Consider the following 22,206-nt stretch of genomic DNA (forward strand, 5'->3'; position numbering starts at 1 on the left):
CCTTAAAAATCTCTAAGGAAGGAGATCCCACGACCTCCCTAGGTAACCCATTCTAGTGCTTCACCACCCTCCTAGTGAAATAGTGTTTCCTAATATCCAACCTAGACCTCTCGCATTGCAACTTGAGACCATTGTTCCTTGTTCTGTCATCTGCCACCACTGAGAACAGTCGAGCCCTATTCTCTATGGAACCCCACTTCAGGTAGTTGAAGGCTGCTATCAAATCCCCCCTCGCTCTTCTCTTCTGCAGACTAAATAAGCCCAGTTCCCTCAACCTCTCCTTGTAAGTCATGTGCCCCAGCCCCCAAATCATTTTCATTGCCCTCCGCTGGACTCTCTCCAACTTGTCCACATCCTTTCTGTAGTGGGGGGCCCAAAACTGGATGCAATACTCCAGATGTGGCCTCACCAGTGCCAAATAGAGGGGAATAATCACTTCCCTCGATCTGCTGGCAATGCTCCTACTAATGCAGCCCATTATGCCGTTAGCCTTCTTGGCAACAAGGGCACACTGTTGACTCATATCCAGTTTCTTGTCCACTGTAATCCCCAGGTCCTTTTCTGAAGAACTACTGCTTAGCCAGTCAGTCCCCAGCCTGTAGCAGTGCATGGGATTCTTCCATCCTATGTGCAGGACTCTGCACTTGTCCTTGTTGAACCTCATCAGATTTCTTTTGGCCCAATCCTCCAATTTGTCTAGGTCACTCTGGACCCTTTCCCTACCCTCCAGTGTATCAACCTCTCCCTACAGCTTAGTGTCATCCATGAACTTGCTGAGGGTACAATCCATCCCATCATTCAGATCATTAATGAAGATATTGAACAAAACCGGCCTCAGGACCAACCCCTGGGGTACTCCGCTTGATACTGGCTGCCAGCTAGACATCAAGCCGTTGATCACTATCCATTGTGCCCTATGATCTAGCCAGCTTTCTATTCACCTCATAGTCCATTCATCCAATCCATACTTTTTTAACTTTCTGGCAAGAATACTATGGGGACCATATCAAAAGCTTTGCTAAAGTCAAGGTATATCATGTTCTTTCCCCATAACCACAGAGCCAGTTATCTCAGCATAGAAGGCAATCAGGTTTGTCAGGCATGATTTGCCATGGTGAATCCATGTTGACTGTTCCCGATCACCTTCCTCTCCGCCAGGTGCTTCAAAATGGATTCCTTGAGGATCTGCTCCATGATTTTTCCGGGGACTGAGATGAAGCTGACCAGTCTGTAGTTCCCCAGATTCTCTTTCTTCCCTTTTTAAAAGATGTGCACTACATTAGCCTTTTTCCAATCATCCAGGATCTCCTCCAATTGCCATAAGTTTTCAAAGATAATGGCCAATGGCTCTGCAATCACATCAGCCAACACCGTCCACACCCTCAGATGCATTAGATCTAGACCCATGGACTTGTGCATGTCCAGCTTTTCTAAATAGTCCTTTACCTATTCTTTTACCACTGAAGGTGCTCATGTCCTCCCCATACTGTGCTGCCCACTGCAGTAGTCTGGGAGCTGACCTTATCTGTGAAGACTGAGGCAAAAAAAGCATTGAGTACTTCAGCTTTATGCACATTGTCTGTCACTAGGTTGTCTCCCCCATTCAGTAAGGGTCCCACACTTTCCCTGACCACCTTGTTGCTAACATACCTGTAGAAACCCTTCTTGTTACCTTTAACATCCCTTGCTAGCTGCAGCTCAAACTGTGCTTTGACCTTCCTTGTTACACCCCTACATGGTTGAGCAATATTTTATATTCCTCCCTAGTCATCTGTCCAAGTTTCCACTTCTTCTTGTAAGCTTCCTTTTTGTGTTTAAGTTCACTGAAGATTTCTCTGGTAAGCCAAGCTGGTCACCTGTCATATTTGCTATTCTTTCCGCACAGCGGGATGGTTTGTTCCTGCACCCTCAATAAGGCTTCTTTAGAATATAGCCAGCTCTCCTGGACTCCTTTCCCCTTCATTAACCTCCCAAGGGATCCGCCCCATCAGTTCTCTGAGGGAGTCAAAATCTGCTTTTCTGAAGTGCAGAGTCTGTATTCTGCTGCTCTTTTCTTCCTTTTCTCAGGATCCTAAACTCAACCATCTCATGGTCACTGCTGCCCAGGTTGCCACCCACTTCTACTTCCCCTACCAATTCTTCCCTGTTTGTGAGCAGCAGGTCAAGAGGAACATGGCCCCTAGTTGGTTCCACCAGGAAGTTGTTCCCACCCTCTCCAAAAACTTCCTGGAATGTCTGTGCACTGCTGTATTGCTCTCCCAGCAGATACCACCTTACAAGGCATATTTTGCACAAAGATTATTAAAATGGTGTGTACGGTGTGAATACTGGGGTATATTTTGTCACAACCAGAAATACACATCTTTAGTACTTGCAACATGCGCCTCTGAAGCAATCCATGCCCTCTGTATTGACACCATCTTCAAGATAGACACAAATGAAGCAATCAAACAACAATACTGATACTGACCCCAATTGTTATGGGACTTCACTTGACCTCGGCTCAGATATATCTGGTCCTCGAAGAATTCAGATGCTACAGGCATATTTTTGTTTCTGAAGAACTGGAGTCCTTATTGCTAATCAGTACCAAACTCTTGCTGATACCAAGATCTACTGGATCACTGAGACCTTGTCTTTTCCTAGTGCCTCCCACCTCTCCAATATCTGCCGCACAAGGTAGACAACTACATTCACATTCATTATCAGCCTCTAACCCACCACTGAACTATGCTGAGGATTAATCCTCTGATTCCCAGTTCTCTTTTCAGGGATGTCCCATCTATCATGGAGAAGACATCTTCCTAGTCACCTACCCTGAGAGGAACGTGCCTATGGACAAACCTCAAGGTCCTCCTCATTGCTATGCCCAACACTGAATGCCTCTTCCAGTATCTTAGGTTCCCCTGCAGTGGCAACATTGGGACCCCTGGGTTCTCTTATTGCCAGCAGTTTTTGAGAGCAGTAGCTACTCCTTGGTGGAGAATAAAAAAAGTCTGTTCCAGCTCTTCCTCCTCAGCCTCAGGTGTAATTGTTCAAGGAGACTTGAACTGGCAAAGTATTGCCTCTCACACTCTTCCACCAATACAAATATCTCTTAGTTAGCATTAAGTGTGGCTGTCATGCCTCCACCATCATCCCATTGTCCTAAGGTACACCTATTTGAATGTTAATGGTTCTCCATTGTCCATAGTCAGGGATAGACATGATATCAACTGTGGCAGATTTCATATCCACTGAGACATTCAATGATACAGCAATTTCATAAAATCAACCAGAATTCATAAATTGTACATAGACATTCTCCAAATCATCACACCGTATATAGGAAGGATCCTGGAAGACAACATGGAGACAGGTGTGGCAGAAGGAAACATGTCACATTGCCACTGGGGAGGCTGCCATCATTCTATTACTGAATAATAAGCTTATTCATAGGTTAACAGGGCAGGGAGTGGGACGGAGTGGGGAGACAGCAGCATCAGTCATACCATTTTTGGACTGCCTACAAGCTCATACAATAGGAATTTTAACAACCATAATATAAAATATACACAAAATACAAAGCTATGCACATTTGACAGCTTAAAAAAGATTTACCAGAAAGATTTTTATTGTGGGAAGAGCATAATATAATGGTTAGAGCAGGGGACTGGCATTCAGGAGACTGGTTCTACTTCTGACTTTCCTTGGCTTTGATAAGTCACAACCGCTCTGTACATCAGCTTCCCCATGGAAACCAGAACTACCCATATTGTAAAGAACTTTAGTTCTTCAGATGAAATGGGCTATATATATGCAAGCTATTAAACATGCTCAATTTTCCACCTAAATTTATTTGCATTTATAAAATGCACATAACCTGTTCAAAGAACTGTATTAAAAAATCCATATCAAAATTTGCAAACAATAGCTATAGCAAAACTTTTCCTTCAGCCACCCATACAATAATTGCTTCTACTTTATATAAAAGTAAAGTTATAAGATGAAAATGGGCAATAAACACATTTTTCAGGTTTTATGTATATTACAGAAACTCCGCTTATAGCGGATGCTTTTGTGACAGTGCTGCCCGTGGGAGCCAGCTGAAGTCACTCAATCAGGGTGAACTGCAAACAAAACAGGGCAGACAAACCCCAAACGCTGGTGGTTATTCCAATACTTAGATTTACCAAGCCAGCACATAACAGCTTCTATAGTACCTGGTCACTTAGAAGTCCAACCATGGTCCAAACCATGCAGTTCCCTTAAAGTGCCCAGCCTCAGGCCTCCGTCCAGACACACCTGTCAGATATGATGATGATTCCTGAAAATCTTACTTCATCATATAAAAGAAAAGGTTCTTCCAATCCCAAAGGATCAGCCACATACCCAGGTCCAATTATAACTTAGATCTTATCCACAATACACACTATAGCCAATTGTTATTAACTAAGCTAAAATTTATTAGAAAAGAAAAGAGAGTGTTGGTTAAAAGATTAATACACATACAGACTTGAATTCAATTCTTGAGGTTCAGATACATAGTAGAGGTGAGCTTGTAGTTGCCAAAAGTCCTTTTAGAAATAGGCCAGAGGTTATAATCCAATGTCCATATTCAGGGTGGCTCCAGTCAATGAATGGGGATCTCAATCCTTGTGGCTTAAGGTTTCCCCCTCTTGAAACCCAAAGCAGATCTGAGATGAAGAAGGATCGTGTCCCAGGCTTCTTACACATTTCCAGCAGGCTTTTGGCCTGAGAAAACAATAGGCTTAATTCCTTCTCCCAAACATCCTGGCAATTAGCACAGAGTAATTTATTCATTAAACAGTTCAGATACAGGTTACCACAACCTTCAAAGAGACACATAGACAATAATACTATTTCACTCAAGTATCATTTTAAATGCTAATATTCCTTTTTTGATCTTTGAATTAAAACTATAGCAATAGACAAGACTTGTTCGCTTACATCACAAGACCTGAGCAAAGGCCTTCCCTTCTACCTCTAACAATGCAGACTTGCATTTCAAAGCTTTATTCATTTACATATCTTGCTAACCAGTTCTTAAGGTTCACCCATGGGTCAGGTCAGTAGGTGAGGTGAGTTAATTAACTCTTTCTGGCCCTGTCACCTTTCAATGAGATATTATATTATACTTATAACATCACAGCTTTCTGACTTTTTTTTTTAACAATACTGTTTAAATGACAGACAGGAGTAAGACAAGTGTAGAAATAAGATGGAGCTTAAGAGATTTGATTTTTTTTCTAAAACAATTATTCACAAGCTGCATATGCATTCTTCAGATAAATACACTTTGCACTTTAACTGAAACATTCACAATAACCGCAATCTATAACTTTCAAAACAGATTTTCATTCTCTCTGATCTTTTTGTTTATACACACACATTATTAAAACATGTGCCTAGCCCCAAGTAGCTACGGCAGATATTTAACAGAATGGACCAAAGTTAGATACACCATTTTCAAGCACTGTAATTCAGCCACATTGTCCAAGTGACATGGTGGGTGAAAATAAGCCTCAAAACATTAAGATTTTAGATGTAGATCCTATCAACCTGAAAGTTAGTGTTAGCTGTTGATGACAATTGCTTATATTGGATTAATAGCACAAGACATTTTGTCTGTCCAATATAGAAATTATGACTATAAAATACATTATATATAAACATAAAGGTTAAGTGTGGCTTCCCAGTTGCATGAGGACTTCCTAACCCTAGATATAGCAACACCCAAAGCAGTAGTGAGCAGGGTGTGCTAAAGATCCATAAACTTAGAACTCTCACATTTTCAACTTAAACAGTGAAAAAATATAATTCTATTGGCTGACTATTTGTTTGAATGAGCAGAACTGAAGAACAAAGTGGGATGCCATGGTAATAAGTGACATTAATACCAAATGCAAGGATTAGACTCATAGGTCAGAAGGGACCAATATGATCATCTAGTCTGACCTCCTGCACAAGGCAGGCCACAGAACCCTACCCATCCACTTTTATAACAACCCCTAACCTCTTCTTCTACAAACAAAGTAAAGACAGAGATGATGGTGTTAGCTTTATGACATAAAACAGATTGGTAGGAAATAACACTGAATTCTAAATGACAGGATTGCTCAATTAAACATAAAATAAAATTATTTAAGTGCACATCCCCGCCATTCTTCACCCAGGGGATTGTGGACAAACTCTCTGGGCTCTGTTCTCCAATGCTTTGCTTGTACAGTCATTTGAATCTGTGCAAAGTGGGTATAAAATACCATTCTGAGCTGGTAGTGTTTTATATGTATTTTGCATTCATTTTACAATGGTGTAAATAATCACACAATGTAAAAGGCAGCGAAGAATCAGCGCCTCTGTGGAAAAGTAAGTTAGCAAAACAGTCTGATGTTATCCGTGCTGAACACAGGAAAGTGAGTATAAGCAAATAGCTAGTCACAAGGCTGAACTCTGAGTCAGAAACTCTCAAAGAAGGAAATGATCCAAGGATTTGGAAGTCTTGCAAAAGGAGACCCAGGAAGAACAGGTAGAAATTCCAAACCAATTCCAACTTCCCATAAAAGCTGAAAATGATGAACCCAACATCTGAGAAAGCTCTGTCTCCTGCACAGGTGACCTTTACACTTGTGAAAAAGTTTCATTGTTCCAGAGAGTCTATCACAGCCTCCTCCTAGAGCTTTAGGCTATCTTTTAGATACCTTGGGTCCAGGCCATTTAGCACCTTAAAGATAAGGACCAAGAACTTGAAACTGAGCTGGTAGTCTATGGGAAGCTAGTGGAGAATGGGGGACTTTGTGGTATCTGAAGTCCCACCTCTTATAATCCTTACATAAAATAAGTTTTGAGTGACTCACTCCTCTCCAGAACTCTTAACTGGCACAACCAGTTTGAGCCATTGCTTTAGCTCTTTCAGTGAAGCTTGCACACTGAGGTTTTACTGAAAGATTCTGAAATACCCAGGTGTTGAGAGTCCCATCTGGACTTTTTCCTTTGGCCAGGTTGGAACTGTTTGCCCAAGAATACAATTATAATTTATTAATACACAGATTACATGCTGATTTCCCCTGAGATACCATGAGGTCATCACTCCAAGACCATGATACAAAGCAGAAATTCCATACCTGACCTACCTGCACAGTTCTCTGTTTTGGAAATGTACTTCATAATGTTTTGTTCTGTTTTATTTTGATGATTACTGGAGATGAATCAGAGCTTCAGATTTTTTTCACCTCACTTCTCTTTCACTGAGAGAACTGTACTTTTACCAGATATCAAGCAAAAACGGTTACACAATTTGCAAAACACAGTCCTTTAAAACCACCAATCTAGTTTCATTAGCCCGTATTTTTTTTAAAACAACACAGACACCATTGCTTAAAAACTTTGTAAAAAATAAATGAGTTCAACTTTCAAATTTGTACTTTGAAGCTGGAAGTGCTGATAAATTAATCATTACTGTCAAGATATTTTAGTGTTTAATTTTACAAAATGTGCTTATAATGAAACCTACTTGTTTACTGTGCATATTCCCTCTGCATATTTTGCAAGACTGATGTGTGCTTCTGTACATATTTAGCTTCCTTGTTATAGCTCAATACTCAGGGTCTGATTCTGATCTCATTTCTGTCAATATAGATTAGAAAAAACTCTTTTGATGTCAATGGTATTATCCTGGTGCAAGTCTGATGAAATCAGAATCAGCCCCTCAAACACAGTAATTGCAGACCAAACAGTATGAAATCAAGATGAAGTAGTATTTTACATGAAGGCAGCTAACCATCTAAATCATGGAATGTGGGCCACTGCTTAGAGCAAGAGACTGGAAGCAAGCCACGGACTTGCAGAGTGAGGGCTTGTCTACATCAGAAAGTTGCAGCGCTGGTGAGGGAGTTACAGCGCTGCAACTTTGAAGGTGTACACATCTGCCGGGCACCACCAGCGCTGCAACTCCCTGTTTGCAGCGCTGGCCGTACTTCCGTTTTGTCTCGGGTGTAGAGGATCCAGCGCTGGTGATCCAGCGCTGGTAATCCAATGTAGACACTTACCAGCGCTTTTCTTGACCTCCGTGGAAGGAGGAAGCCTCTGGTAATCAAGCTGGTCTCCTTTCCCGGTTTGCTCTCTCGTTCCCGGAACCCCGAGCAAGCAGGTCTCCTTCCCTGCGGTTTGCAGGGTGCTTCGGGGAACGCGAGAGCAAACCGCGGCGAAGCTGGTCTCCTTTCCCAGTTTGCTCTCGCGTTCCCGGAACCCCGAGCAAGCAGGTCTCCTTCCCTGCGGTTTGCAGGGTGGTTCGGGGAATGCGAGAGCAAACCGCGGCGAAGCTGGTCTCCTTTCCCGGTTTGCTCTCGCGTTCCCGGAACCCCGAGCAAGCAGGTCTCCTTCCCTGCGGTTTGCAGGGTGCTTCGGGGAACGCAAGAGCAAACCGCGGCGAAGCTGGTCTCCTTTCCCGGTTTGCTCTCGCGTTCCCCGAACCCCCCTTGAAGCCGCCCAACAGCGCTGCAGTGTGGCCACATCTAACACCACTTGCAGCGCTGGTTGCTGTAAGTGTGGCCACCCTGCAGCGCTGGCCCTATACAGCTGTACTAATACAGCTGTAACAACCAGCGCTGCAAAATTTTAGATGTAGACATGGCCTGACCTTATTTAACCTCTCTCTATACTAGTTTACCTACATGTAAAATGAGGGAGACAGTTAATCACCTCCCTAAAAGAAGAGGCATGAGGCTAAATTAATTAGGCAATGTGTTTTTGAGATCAAATTTTAACAAGACACTACAGAACTCACTGTATGTCTCTCCGTTCTTATCACTGCCTCAGTCTATAAAGCCAGCATAGCTTGTAAACACTGCTAGCCTAATCAGGATAGATTTCTCTCCCTCTGTCTTTTGGGGTTGGGGCAAGAGATTAAAATAATATAAACTGTATTCTATTGTCATTTTAACATTTCAAAAGGAAAAGGAAATGCAACAGTTAAGATTTGCATTTCTCAACCCTCTTCCACAGGTGGTATATCTTCTAGTCCGGTTTTACTTCTAAAGGTGTGGAGTAAGGGTCTAATCCTGCAAAAATGTACACACGAGTTGCTTGACTTCCGTGAGTTGTCCTCCAGAACTATTACATTGCTATTAATTTTTTTTAAATGGATGCAATAAAGCATTCAATTCTAGTTGTCGTGTGGAGTTTTCATTTCCTGAATTCATTGTTTAAAATCAGTAACTTAATTAAATTGGAAAGATTTCAGAAAAGAGCTAAAAGAAGGAATAGAGATCTGAAAAATGTTTTATACTAAGCAACAAAAGAAACTAAACTGATTTAGTTTAGCGAAGAAAACTCATCATAATATACAAGTACCTATCTGGGGAAGAGAATTCTAATAGTAAGCAGCTATTCAATCTAGGTGGGAAAAAAAAAAGTATAAGAACGACCATGGGTCAGATGAATGGTCCATCTAGCCCAGTATCCTGTCTCTAATGTTAGCCGGTGCCAGATGGTTCAAAAGGAATGAACAGATCAGGGCAAATTTGAGTGATCTATCTTTTCTCATCCAATCCCAGCTTCTGGTATGAGATCCAATGGTTGGACGTTGAAGCCAGACACATTCAGACTAAATATAAGGCACACATTTTTAATAGTGACAGTAATTAGCTACTGGAACAATTTACCTCAGGATTTGGTGGATTTTCTGTCACTTGCAGTGTTTAAGTAAAGAATGGATGTCTTTCTAAAATACATTATTTAGCTCAAACAGAGGTTATGGGCTTCATGCAGAAATTACTGCTTGAGGTTCTTTAGCCCATGTTAAGTATCAGAGGGTAGCCGTGTTAGTCTGGATCTGTAAAAGCAGCAAAGAATCCTGTGGCACCTTATAGACTAACAGACGTTTTGGAGCATGAGCTTTCGTGCGTGAATACCCACTTCCTCAGATGCATGTAATGGAAATATCCAGGGGCAGGTATATATATGTGTGGATTCTTTGCTGCTTTAGCCCATGTTATATATGGGAGGTCAGACTAAATGATCCCATCTGCTTTAACATCAATGAATAATGTTTATGTGTATAATTTTTTTAGAACTGAACTGGAATCAAATTTTTTTTAAAGTGTGTTTTAATGTTTGAATAAAGCTGCATGTTTCTGGTTTCCGTCTGGAACAAACATGGAAGTACAAAACTCCTGCAAGAAAGACTGTTCTGTTCTTATAGTATTTCCATCTAGGATTAAATGGGGAAATGCTAAAAGAAAGTCTCTTCTTTTGAGATATCCAGTCCAATTTTGTACACCTACGAGGCTCAACTACTTTAGATAGCACCCAATGCAAAATCACACACGTAACCTTTGAGGTTCATTCACTATTGTGTTTTATAAAGGACATTATGATGTTTTGCTAGGCACTGCTATTCACTCTGTCTCTTAACACAAGAACAAAAGAGATATTTCAATGAAATGGAAAGGGAACAATTTAACAGTTGATAAAAGGAAATACATTTTCACACAATGCAGTTAACCTTTAGACACAGCCACATGCTATCATTGAGAACAAGAGTTTAGCAGGAAGCAAAAAGGTATTAGACATTTATATGGATAATCAAGATATTCAGACATATAGTAATACATGATTTTAGAAACAACAGAGAGTTTTGGAAGAGATATAAACCTAATACTTCAGGACATATACCAACCTCTAGCTATTGGAAATCAGGAGAAAAATTCTTTGGAGGTAGAGTATATCAAAATTGCTTATTGTAAGGTTTTGATTGTACTTTTCTCTGATGCATCTGGTCAGAGATGGATTAAGATTTATTGGGGCCTGGGCCCAGAGAACATTTTGGCCCCTCCTCTGCTCATCTCCTTCCCCCCCCCAAGGCCCTACCCAAGGAGCCTGGACCACTGTGGGGAGCTCTGGCTCCTTCACCTGCCCTGGGTGGTAGGGACACAGGCAGGGGGCTGCTCTTGGGCACTCTGGCTCCCTGCCCAAGGCAGGTGGAGGGTCCGGGGCTCCCCACAGCTCCCTGGGCAGCTATCACAGCCTAGGGCAGTGGTCCCCAAACTGTGGGGCATGCCCCCCTAGGCGGTAATGGAGTAACATTCAGGGGGGTGGTGGGACCCAACTCTGCCATGCCTCCAGCTCTGCTCTGGCCTTGTCCCCAGCCCCAGATGTAGCTCTGCTCCTGGCCGCGGCTCCATTCCTGGCCCTGGCTCCCAGGGAGGGCACAGACTGGGATAGAGGGGGGTGCAATTGAAAAAGTTTGGGGAACTCTGGTCTAGGTGACCATACATCCTGTTTTGTCCCCAGATGTCCCGACTTTTTTGGCAAAACTGGATGTGACACTGCTTCCCATATTTTTCATAGTAGTATGATATGATTGTGTCAAAATCATAATGTATGTTATGTGAGATATGGAAAGATTATGATTTGCTGAATATGATTATCCTATTTGTATGCAAGTATCATTTTTGTATCTAAAGTTAGGAAGATTGACTACACATCTGTACTACAAGTGTTTGCACCTAGGGAATGCCCACCAGCCAAAATGCAGTCAGTCTGGCTAGCTAGCTGGGAACAAGTCAATGGACCATTAGGGAGAACAACAGGTCTTTGAAGATGCTGATCTCCAACCTCTCTGAGAAGCTTTCAGGGGATGATACAAACAATCTTTTGACTCACAGCTGCTTTGACACTGCAGGATCATGTGATCATCTCATCTGGTACTGAACTCCATGATAGAATACCAGTATATTTCCACTGGTGGCGGGGGGACAACCCACACTAGAAAACACAGGATTCCTGCCACATGTAAAACCAACTTAAGGCAGGGGAGTGACAAAATCAGTGGTCATTCTTTGCTGAATCCCGGCCCAGGATGACTGCTGGAAACATCTAAGAAACAAAGACTGAGAGGGTGCAGGGAGAAGAGCTGAGCCCAGCCTGGAAGGGTATCTAGCCCCTGAATGAAATATCTGAAGTTTTAAGCTATTAGTAAGAGCAGCTGGCCTTCAAGAACCTCTGCAATCTGCCTAAAACAACATTCAGGGTGAGAAATTACTACTTGTGACCAATTTCTTTAGTGTATTGAGCTTAGCTTGCATGCTTATTTCATTTGCTAGGTAATCTGCTTTGATCTGTTTGCTGTACCTTCTAATCACTTACTTAAAACCTATCTTTTGTAGCTAATAAACTTGTTTTTGTTTTCTCTAAAACCAGTTTGTGGAATCTATAATGGGGGGGAGGAGGGGAGGTGAAGCTGTGCATATCTTCCTCCACATTGAGGGAAAGAGCAGATTTCAGTGAGCTTATGCTGTATAGTTCTCTGTGCAGTGCAAGATGGCGTAATTTTGGGTTGTGGAATGTGGTTCCAGAATTATCATGCCTTCTAATAACAAGAATTTCTCTTTTCAATTGCTGCCAAGTATGTTGAGCTTTCTCTTCTGCAGATGGGCAAAGGGTTTTCCTGAGGTTCTGTTGCTTACAGCAGTTCTTATATTGGTCATGCCACTAAATTCCTAATGTTGACATTATTACTTACCAATTATGCATTTGTATTTCCTTTGCCTATGGTAGTTGTGATAGACTTTTAGACTTTAGGGTCAGAAGGGACCAATATGATCATCTAGTCTGACCTCCTGCACAAAGCAGGCCACAGAATCCTACCCATCCACTTCTATAACAAACCCCTAACCTATATCTGAGTTATTGAAGTCTTCAAATTGTGGTTTGAAGACCTCAAGCTGCAGAGAATCCACCAGCAAGTGACCCAAGCCCCACGCTGCAGAGGAAGGCAAGAAACCTCCGGGGCCTCTGCTAATCTGCCCCGGAGGAAAATTCCTTCCAGACCCCAAATATGGAGATCAGCTAAACCCTGAGCATTTGGGCAAGACTCACCAGGCAGCACTCAGGAAAAAAATTCTCTCCAGTAACTCAGATCCCATCCAATCTAACATCCCATCACAGACCACTGGGCATACTTACCTGCTGATAATCAAAGATCAATTGCCAAAATTAAGCTATCCTATCATACCATCCCTTCCATAATAGGAAGGGATGTCATTCTGGCTGAGAAACCAGTAAGTCGGCAGCTCAGGTTTTCCATGATTTCAGGCAATTTTAGTATAATACATTATCAATTATAACTTTAACAACTGTATGTTTCCCTAGTTTTGGAATCTTGTCTAAAATTTGTAACGATTAGCAATTTTGTTGTACACCTTTTTAAATATACCTTATCTCAAAATTATTAGCAAAATAAACATGTTGGAACAAGAAGTGCCTCAGTTATGTGGTGAGATTTCTAATGGTGTTGAATAGGCTGAAACCAAATTCTGTTCTCAGATGCATAAATGATGCCTTTGACTTCACTGGGAATTAGACTTATGCTTCCAAAGGCAAAATTTGGCATCAAAAGTAGAACATTGTTTAGTCTTGATATAACACAGTATCTCCAGCTGGAGTATGACCAAAAAAAGAGGTGATTTTGATGGACACTTTGCTCCAATAAGAGAATTCTGACTGATACAACCATCACAGCTAAATCTGCAACCCCTGCAAAAAGTTCCAGTGAAAAATGAATAATGGGCAACTGAAAAATATAGGAGGAGGGGCTGTGAGGGAAAGTATTGCTTGTGTTTATTTGCTTATTGTAGTTTTGTATTGGGGTATTTTTAATAAAATATATAAACAGAATAAAATGGAAAGTACAGTTCCACTCTCAAAGGTGAGGGTCTATATTTTAAAAAGAGCTTTTCAAACAGCTGGCTCTGCAAATTCAGCCTGGATAAGAGAGTCAAGCTCGGTTCTTTGTGGATCACGTAACATCACCAACAATGAATCCGTAACCCTACTCCTGCCTCATTTGTACTAATCACCCTAGTGTAGGCAAGTTTTTCCTGTGTGAGCCAAGAAAGAAGCCAATTCACTCTCCCAAGCTTTATTGGTTCACCATGCAGTGTTAACTAGTAAATTATAATTCCCATAACTTCTTACTAGTACAAGTCAGCAGATGGGATAATATAAACAAGAAGTAGGTATGTATAATAGGAGAGCTATTTTTACTTTCAGTTGTTTTGACCACAGCTGCTGTTTGGAGGAATTCGCTGTAAACATCTGCAAAACTAACTCATCCTCTAAAACTCTCCCTTTCTGTACGCCTACATAAAACTTGACAATGGCTAGGCTACTGGTAAGCTGAGACCACTGCCTGTCATGCTGACCAACGGTGTCTCGTTTTCTTTTACTCCTCCATATATCTGTATCCAGCTGTTGTACCTGGCCTTTACTTTGATCGTAAGCTCATTGGGGAAGAGACTGTCTTGTTCTGTGTTCATACAACACCTAGCACAATGGGATTCTTCATGACTGGGGCTCTAAGTGTCATGGTAACACAAATACCCATGAGTCGAAAAGGCTGGTCTAAAATACCTCTTCTTGTTTTATACTTATGTAAGTATCCCTAACACATGCAACACATTAGATATCATGCGATTTACTTGTACACTCTGTGTAAAGGCTGTTAACATAGGGGAAAACGCTACCCTCCCCAGGATGGACCATGACCAGATAATACTTTTATAAAAGGTGTTAAACTGTGTCTACACTAGCTGCAAGTGATGGGGCAGAAGGAGAGGCCTCAAGATAGGACAGGCTCTTCAGCCGGCCTAAAAGTATAGCTGGAGAGGTTAACAATATTGGGTGAGTTAAGGGAACCGCTGTTCTCAGCCAGAATGACATCACAACTACCATAGGCAAAGGAAATACAAATAAAATAGAGATTAGAATGGGATGGTTCAAACCATCTGTTTGTGGCACCTGTTACCTCTCCTGCAGAGAAAATCAGGGAGTCTACAACTCAGATGTCTCATAACAAGGTGATTGTTGCAAATATCAGCTAAATGTATTTTGTTGTTCAGTTGAATCCAATGGCACATTACAGGATTACAACTGTCTCATCTTCAGAAGAAAGATAACAGTGAACTTTAACAATCTCTGATTTACCAAGACCTAATTTAACTTTCTCTGGATTAAGGTAGCACTCCCTTTGAAACAGATGTGCCTATGTGCTCAATGAGGATGGTACACAGCCCTTTGGAAAGAACACCTTTTTCCCCCAATGTATTTGTTTTAGATTAGTTTGTTAAATTTCACATAGAAAATTTAGGTTCCATTCTTGATTCCACTTGCTTTCATGATTGAGTTTTACATATTTAAATATAGCATTTGTATATATCTTGAACAAGAGAAAGAACTAATGCCCCAGTTTACTGTGAAGTGATGTGCTGTTTGGTATAAAACTAATAGCTTAAGTAATGTTAAACAAAGGGTGGTAAACTTGTTTTACTAATTTATCAACCTTCTTGGGATTACAGTTCCACTGGAAGGCAGTTTAAGTGACACAATGTTTGCATTAAAATTTTGTGGTGATTTTTAAATGTCAGGTGTTACCATGACATTGATGTAGCAGTAAGAGCATGTTTCCCTAAACTCTCGAGCTCACCAGTCAGATGGGGGGTAATTTAAGGTCAGACTGCAAACTTCTAATGCATCCAGATACCAAGGTGATGATGGGTGCCAGTACCAGCTAGGAATACTGATTTGTTTAATGTTTTGTTTCAAATATATGAAGAAAATGCAGACCACACACTACCAGAGGTTATCTTCTCTGTTCAGCTCAATTTTTGGAGACACATCAAAGGTAATTGGCTGAACCTTAACCAGTGGGCGGGGCATTCACTCAGGCCAGGGCTTTATAAAGCTGCGCACAAGCGACCAGGGAGCTTAGAGAACAGGAGCTGCTAACAGGGAGTTTTGCAAGGGAGTTTGGAAGGGGAGTAGGAAGGGAGGGGGGGTCCCTTGTCGGTCTCATCTGTGACCCATTGGTCCCCTGAACCCATAACCTGAGCCACATCGAAAACCTTTCTGTTTACAGCAGAGAGGAGCGGACAGGAAGCTGTAGACAGGAATTTGAGAGAGTTTGACAGAGGGAGGCTTACAATGGTGAGGAGGACCCGCAACACCTGTGCCAGCACTGCTTCTGTCTCCTCCACCTGTGCCTGTAGCCAGACAGAGCACCAAAGCATGGATGCTTTTACCCAGATTCTGGTGTGGGCTTGCAAAGACTGTAATTTGCAATTTCCACTTACTGATATCCAGGCTGGGGGTGGCATCCAATGTGAAAGGTGCCTACTGGTGAAATCTCTCAGGCAGCAGGTGGGAGAGCTACAGGAGGAGGTGGCCAGGCTGAGGAACATCCATGTCCATGAGCAATTCCTGGACAGTATCCATGTGGAGACAGCTGACGGTGCTGTCCCAGTTGACAGGACTACCGACAGACCAGTGGAGGAGATGCCTCAGGGTGTATCTGACACACTAGTGGAGGAGGAGGCTCAGGGTGGACACAGCCAGCTGGTTACTTCTAGCAGCAGGCAGTGCTCCACCGCTGCTGCGAACCCTCCTGTTGTGGTAAAAGATAACCATTATGCTCTTCTTGATACAGGAGAGAAGAAATCACCCCCCAACAGTTAAGGGGGTGAAGCCTCGTACCCCTAAGCCTGGGAGGTCTGCTGCCACCACTGATAAGAAACGTAGGGTAGTGGTGGTTGGAGACTCTCTGCTGAGGGGGACGGAGACACCCATCTGTCGCCCTGACCGTTCATCCCGGGAGGTATGCTGCCTGCCAGGGGCCCGTATCTGAGATGTTACAGAGGCTTTGTCGAGGATTATCCGGCCTTCTGACTACTACCCCATGCTACTCATCCATGTGGGCACAAATGATACTGCGAGGTGTGACGCTGAGCAGATCAAGAGTGACTACAGGGCTCTGGGAGTACGGGTTAAGGAGTTTGGAGCGCAGGTGGTATTCTCTTTGATTCTTCCTGTTGAAGGTAGGGGTCTGGGCAGAAACAGATGTATCGTGGAGGTGAATGCCTGGCTGCGAAGATGGTGTCGCCAGGAGGGCTTTGGCTTCCTCGACCACGGGATGTTATTTGAGGAAGGACTGCTAGGAACAGATGGTGTTCACCTTTCGAAGCGGGGAAAAGCCTTATTTGCACACAGACTGGCTAACCTAGTAAGGAGGGCTTTAAACTAGGTTCGACGGGGACATGTGAGCAAAGCCCACAGGTAAGTGGGGAACAAGACCTGGGAGATGGGTTGGAAACAGGAGGGAGCACGGGCTATAATGGCAGAGAGGAAGGAGGGTCAGGGCAAAGCTGGGAGGCAAGATCAAACCAGTATCTTAGATGCCTTTATACAAATGCAAGAAGTATGGGTAATAAGCAGGAAGAACTGGAAGTGCTAATAAATAAATACAACTATGACATTATTGGCATTACTGAAACTTGGTGGGATAATACACACGACTGGAATGTTGGTGTGGATGGGTATAGTTTGCTCAGGAAGGATAGACAGGGGAAAAAGGGAGGAGGTGTTGCCTTATATATTAAAAATGTACACACTTGGACTGAGGTGGAGATGGACATAGGAGACGGAAGGGTGGAGAGTCTCTGGGTTAGGCTAAAAGGGGTAAAAAACACAGGTGATGTCGTGCTGGGAGTCTACTACAGGCCACCTAATCAGGCGGAAGAGGTGGATGAGGCTTTTTTCAAACAACTAACAAAATCATCCAAAGCCCAAGATTTGGTGGTGATGGGGGACTTCAACTATCCAGATATATGTTGGGAAAATAACACCGCGGGGCACAGACTATCCAATAAGTTCCTGAACTGCATTGCAGACAACTTTTTATTTCAGAAAGTTGAAAAAGCTACTAGGGGGGAAGCTGTTCTAGACTTGATTTTAACCAATAGGGAGGAACTTGTTGAGAATTTGAAAGTAGAAGGACGCTTGGGTGAAAGTGATCATGAAATCATAGAATTTGCAATTCTAAGGAAAGGTAGAAGGGAGTACAGCAGAATAGAGACAATGGATTTCAGGAAGGCGGATTTTGGTAAGCTCAGAGAGCTGATAGGCAAGGTCCCATGGGAATTAAGACTGAGGGGAAAAACAACTGAGGAAAGTTGGCAGTTTTTCAAAGGGACGCTATTAAGGGCCCAAAAGCAAGTTATTCCGATGGTTAGGAAAGATAGAAAATGTGGCAAAAGACCACCTTGGCTTACCCTTGAGATCTTGCGTGACTACAAAATAAAAAGGCGTCATATAAAAAATGGAAACTAGATCAGATCACGAAGGATGAATATAGGCAAATAACACAGAAATGCAGAGGCAAGATTAGAAAAGCAAAGGCACAAAATGAGCTCAAACTAGCTATGGGAATAAAGGGAAACAAAAGACTTTTTATCAATACATTAGAAGCAAGAGGAAGACTAAGGACAGGGTAGGCCCACTGCTCAGTGAGGAGGGGGTAACAGTAACGGGAGACTTGGAAATGGCAGAGATGCTTAATGACTTCTTTGTTTCGGTCTTCACTGAGAAGTCTGAAGGAATGTCTAGTATAGTGAATGCTTACGGGAAGAGGGTAGGTTTAGAAGAGAAAATAAGGAAAGAGCAAGTAAAAAATCACTTAGAAAAGTTAGATGCCTGCAAGTCACCAGGGCCTGATGAAATGCATCCTAGAATACTCAAGGAGTTAATGGAAGAGGTATCTGAGCATCTAGCTATTATCTTTGGGAAATCATGGGAGACGGGGGAGATTCCAGAAGACTGGAAGGGGGCAAATATAGTGCCCATCTATAAAAAGGGAAATAAAAACAGCCCAGGAAACTACAAGACCAGTAAGTTTAACTTCTGTGCCAGGGAAGATAATGGAGCAAGTAATTAAAGAAATCATCTGCAAACACTTGGAAGGTGGTATGGTGATAGGGAATAGCCAGCATGGATTTGTAAAGAACAAATCGTGTCAAACTAATCTGATAGCGTTCTTTGATAGGATAACGAGCCTTGTGGATAAGGGAGAAGTGGTGGATGTGATATACCTAGACTTTAGTAAGGCATTTGATACAATCTCGCATGATATTCTTATAGATAAGCTAGGAAAGTACAATTTAGATGAGGCTACTATAAGGTGGGTGCATAACTGGCTGGATAACCGTACTCAGAGAGTAGTAGTTAATGGCTCCCAATCCTGCTGGAAAGGTATAACAAGTGGGGTTCCGCAGGGGTCTGTTTTGGGACCGGTTCTGTTCAATATCTTCATCAACGATTTAGATGTTGGCATAGAAAGTACGCTTATTAAGTTTGCGGATGATACCAAACTGGGAGGGATTGCAACTGCTTTGCAGGACAGGGTCAAAATTCAAAATGATCTGGACAAGTTGGAGAAATGGTCTGAGGTAAGCAGGATGAAGTTCAATAAAGATAAATGCAAAGTGCTCCACTTAGGAAGGAACAATCAGTTTCACACATACAGAATGGGAAGAGACTGTCTAGGAAGGAGTATGGCAGAAAGAGATCTAGGGGTCATAGTGGACCACAAGCTTAATATGAGTCAACAGTGTGATACTGTTGCAAAAAAAGCAAACATGATTCTGGGATGCATTAACAGGTGTGTTGTAAACAAGACACGAGAAGTCATTCTTCCGCTTTACTCTGCACTGGTTAGGCCTCAACTGGAGTATTGTGTCCAGTTCTGGGCACCGCATTTCAAGAAAGATGTGGAGAAATTGGAGAGGGTCCAGAGAAGAGCAACAGGAATGATTAAAGGTCTTGAGAACATGACCTATGAAGGAAGGCTGAAGGAATTGGGTTTGTTTAGTTTGGAAAAGAGAAGACTGAGAGGGGACATGATAGCAGTTTTCAGGTATCTAAAAGGGTGTCGTCAGGAGGAGGGAGAAAACTTGTTCACCTTAGCCTCCAATGATAGAACAAGAAGCAATGGGCTTAAACTGCAGCAAGGGAGATTTAGGTTGGACATTAGGAAAAAGTTCCTAACTGTCAGGGTAGTTAAACACTGGAATAGATTGCCTAGGGAAGTTGTGGAATCTCCATCGCTGGAGATATTTAAGAGCAGGTTAGATAAATGTCTATCAGGGATGGTCTAGACAGTATTTGGTCCTGCCATGAGGGCAGGGGACTGGACTCGATGACCTCTCGAGGTCCCTTCCAGTCCTAGAATCTATGAGTCTAAAAGTCTCATCTCATTATGGAAACATTTATTGCATCTTATCTCTCAGATGTCGTTATTGTTATGTTGGGATCTGCTGCTGCCACTCAATTAAGAGTAAGTCTGCACGCTGATGTTGTGGGCAGCTGACAAATCCATGATATGGCTGTTAACGAGTAACAACTGTTTAGAAGAGTTTGCAAGATCCAGTATTTCTCAATGAATCTGGATAAAAGTACAGCTGTGTTTCTGCCCAACTTTTAACATTTGTTCAGTATGAGTGGGAACATTAGAACTTGTTTTGCTGTCCACTGACACGACACGGTACAGGGGAGGGAGGAATCTTTTATGCTGTCCATCAATCAGTTCTTACAGCTGGATTTGATTGGCATCACTGTTTACTTGCAACTGATGGCATCCAGTCTCTCACAGGAAACAGATTACATTGTAGTAAGAATGCTGCTGTGTATCACACCACAAACCATTTAGTCACAGGGAAGCTTTGGCAGAAAAAGGGAGTCCAGTGGAACAGGAAAAAAGTTATTTGATAAGGCTGAAAAGTTGTGATCTTTAATCACATAAGCAGCATACCATTGCACGCCTCTTCAAATGGAGAGAGACTCAACATTGGCAGCTCTTCCAAGAGTTATTCCTTGACTTTCCCATGGCAATTGTGAAGTGCATATTTAAGCTCAAACAAAAGGATCTTCTTAGCTGAATGAAGCTCTGCTGCCCTTCCTAAATGTCACTGATCAGAATTGGCTTGCTCAGAATGCTTCTAATTTTTCAAGGTTTTAATTGACTAATTTCTGTTTCTATTAAGTCAACTTTCTGCTTAACACAAATGGAACTGAGAAACCTTGTGATAAATATTGTGCGAGACAGAAGAAATGGGTTAGCTTGCAAGATTGTATTTGCTACAGTGAGTGCCGGGGGGGGGGGCGGGGGGGATGAAGGGGGAATAAGGAAATGAAACGAATACACACAGAAGGCAAAACACATCAATTCTCTGAAGCATAACAGATTACACCAAAATTAAGGTAGTCACGTATCTAACTTTCCCTAAATGCACCCTCCTGTTACAATCCAGCTCCTCTGTCAGATTGCAAGCTCTTCAAGATAAGGACTGTCTTTTTTTAATACAGCAAAAAGGACACTATCAGCACTGTGTCACTTGACATCAGTTTTGCTTACAAAGCAGCCAGCAATAGCATCTAATGCATTTTTCACCAAAAATGATGTTTCTTAAAAACAGCTCCGAGTTATACCCTGAAAAAGGGGGTGGGGAGATGACAGAGATGGGAGGGAAAGAGTAGCATACTGATCTTGTTTTAGGAAATCTCAGTTAATGCTGTGTAACTTGCCCCACTGCCATTATTTAAAGGTTGGAATGAAGTCAAATGGAAGAACCCGGAATCACTTCCTTTTTACAAGTTAATTACAGTAATAAATGCTGCGTATTTTCTAGCAGACAAGATACAAAAAGTTATTTTTCCATGCAGGGTAGATAGTGTCTCAAATCTGCAACTAGTTTTATTCAGAAATTAGAGAGATTTAGTGAAGAATTATCTAGATCTAGGGTCTTATAAAATGCACTGGGCTCAATGATTGCACATCTATTTTTGAAATTCTTAGCCTGGTTTCCTAGTTTCCCAGTTTCCCATAATGTTAACTGGATACGGAGTTCACTTCACTGAGTCAGGTCCCCCACCCCTTTTTTTTTTTTTTTTAAACTTACTTACTTACTTAAACTGGTCAAATTTCTAAGACATAACATTGCTTACAGGAAGCTATTTCTCTGATAAAAAGATGCTATGAAAAGTTAATGCACTACTTTTTTCTTGTGCTAGACTCTTTTCCTTAAAGCAAAATACTTCAATGCTACAATTAAACAAACATAAATTTAAAAAGCATTTTACATCAAAGCACTATGCAAGTGGGGAGGATGAAAGTAATGATTTTATTACTCTAAGGGGTTAAAAATCCATCTTGGAATTTATAAAAAAAAAATTCTGCATGATACCTAGCACTAAACAGTGAATATAAAGTGATGAAAAGATACCTGGACAGGGCCCTTTAATCACTCATTACTCTGTTCAGAGAGGTGTTGGAGCCAGTAACAGTACATCAGTAAGAAGTCAAGTAAAGCACCTCAGGTT

This window comes from Gopherus evgoodei, chromosome 2, assembly GCF_007399415.2.
Source record: "Gopherus evgoodei ecotype Sinaloan lineage chromosome 2, rGopEvg1_v1.p, whole genome shotgun sequence".
In the NCBI taxonomy this organism is placed as follows: Eukaryota; Metazoa; Chordata; order Testudines; family Testudinidae; genus Gopherus; species Gopherus evgoodei.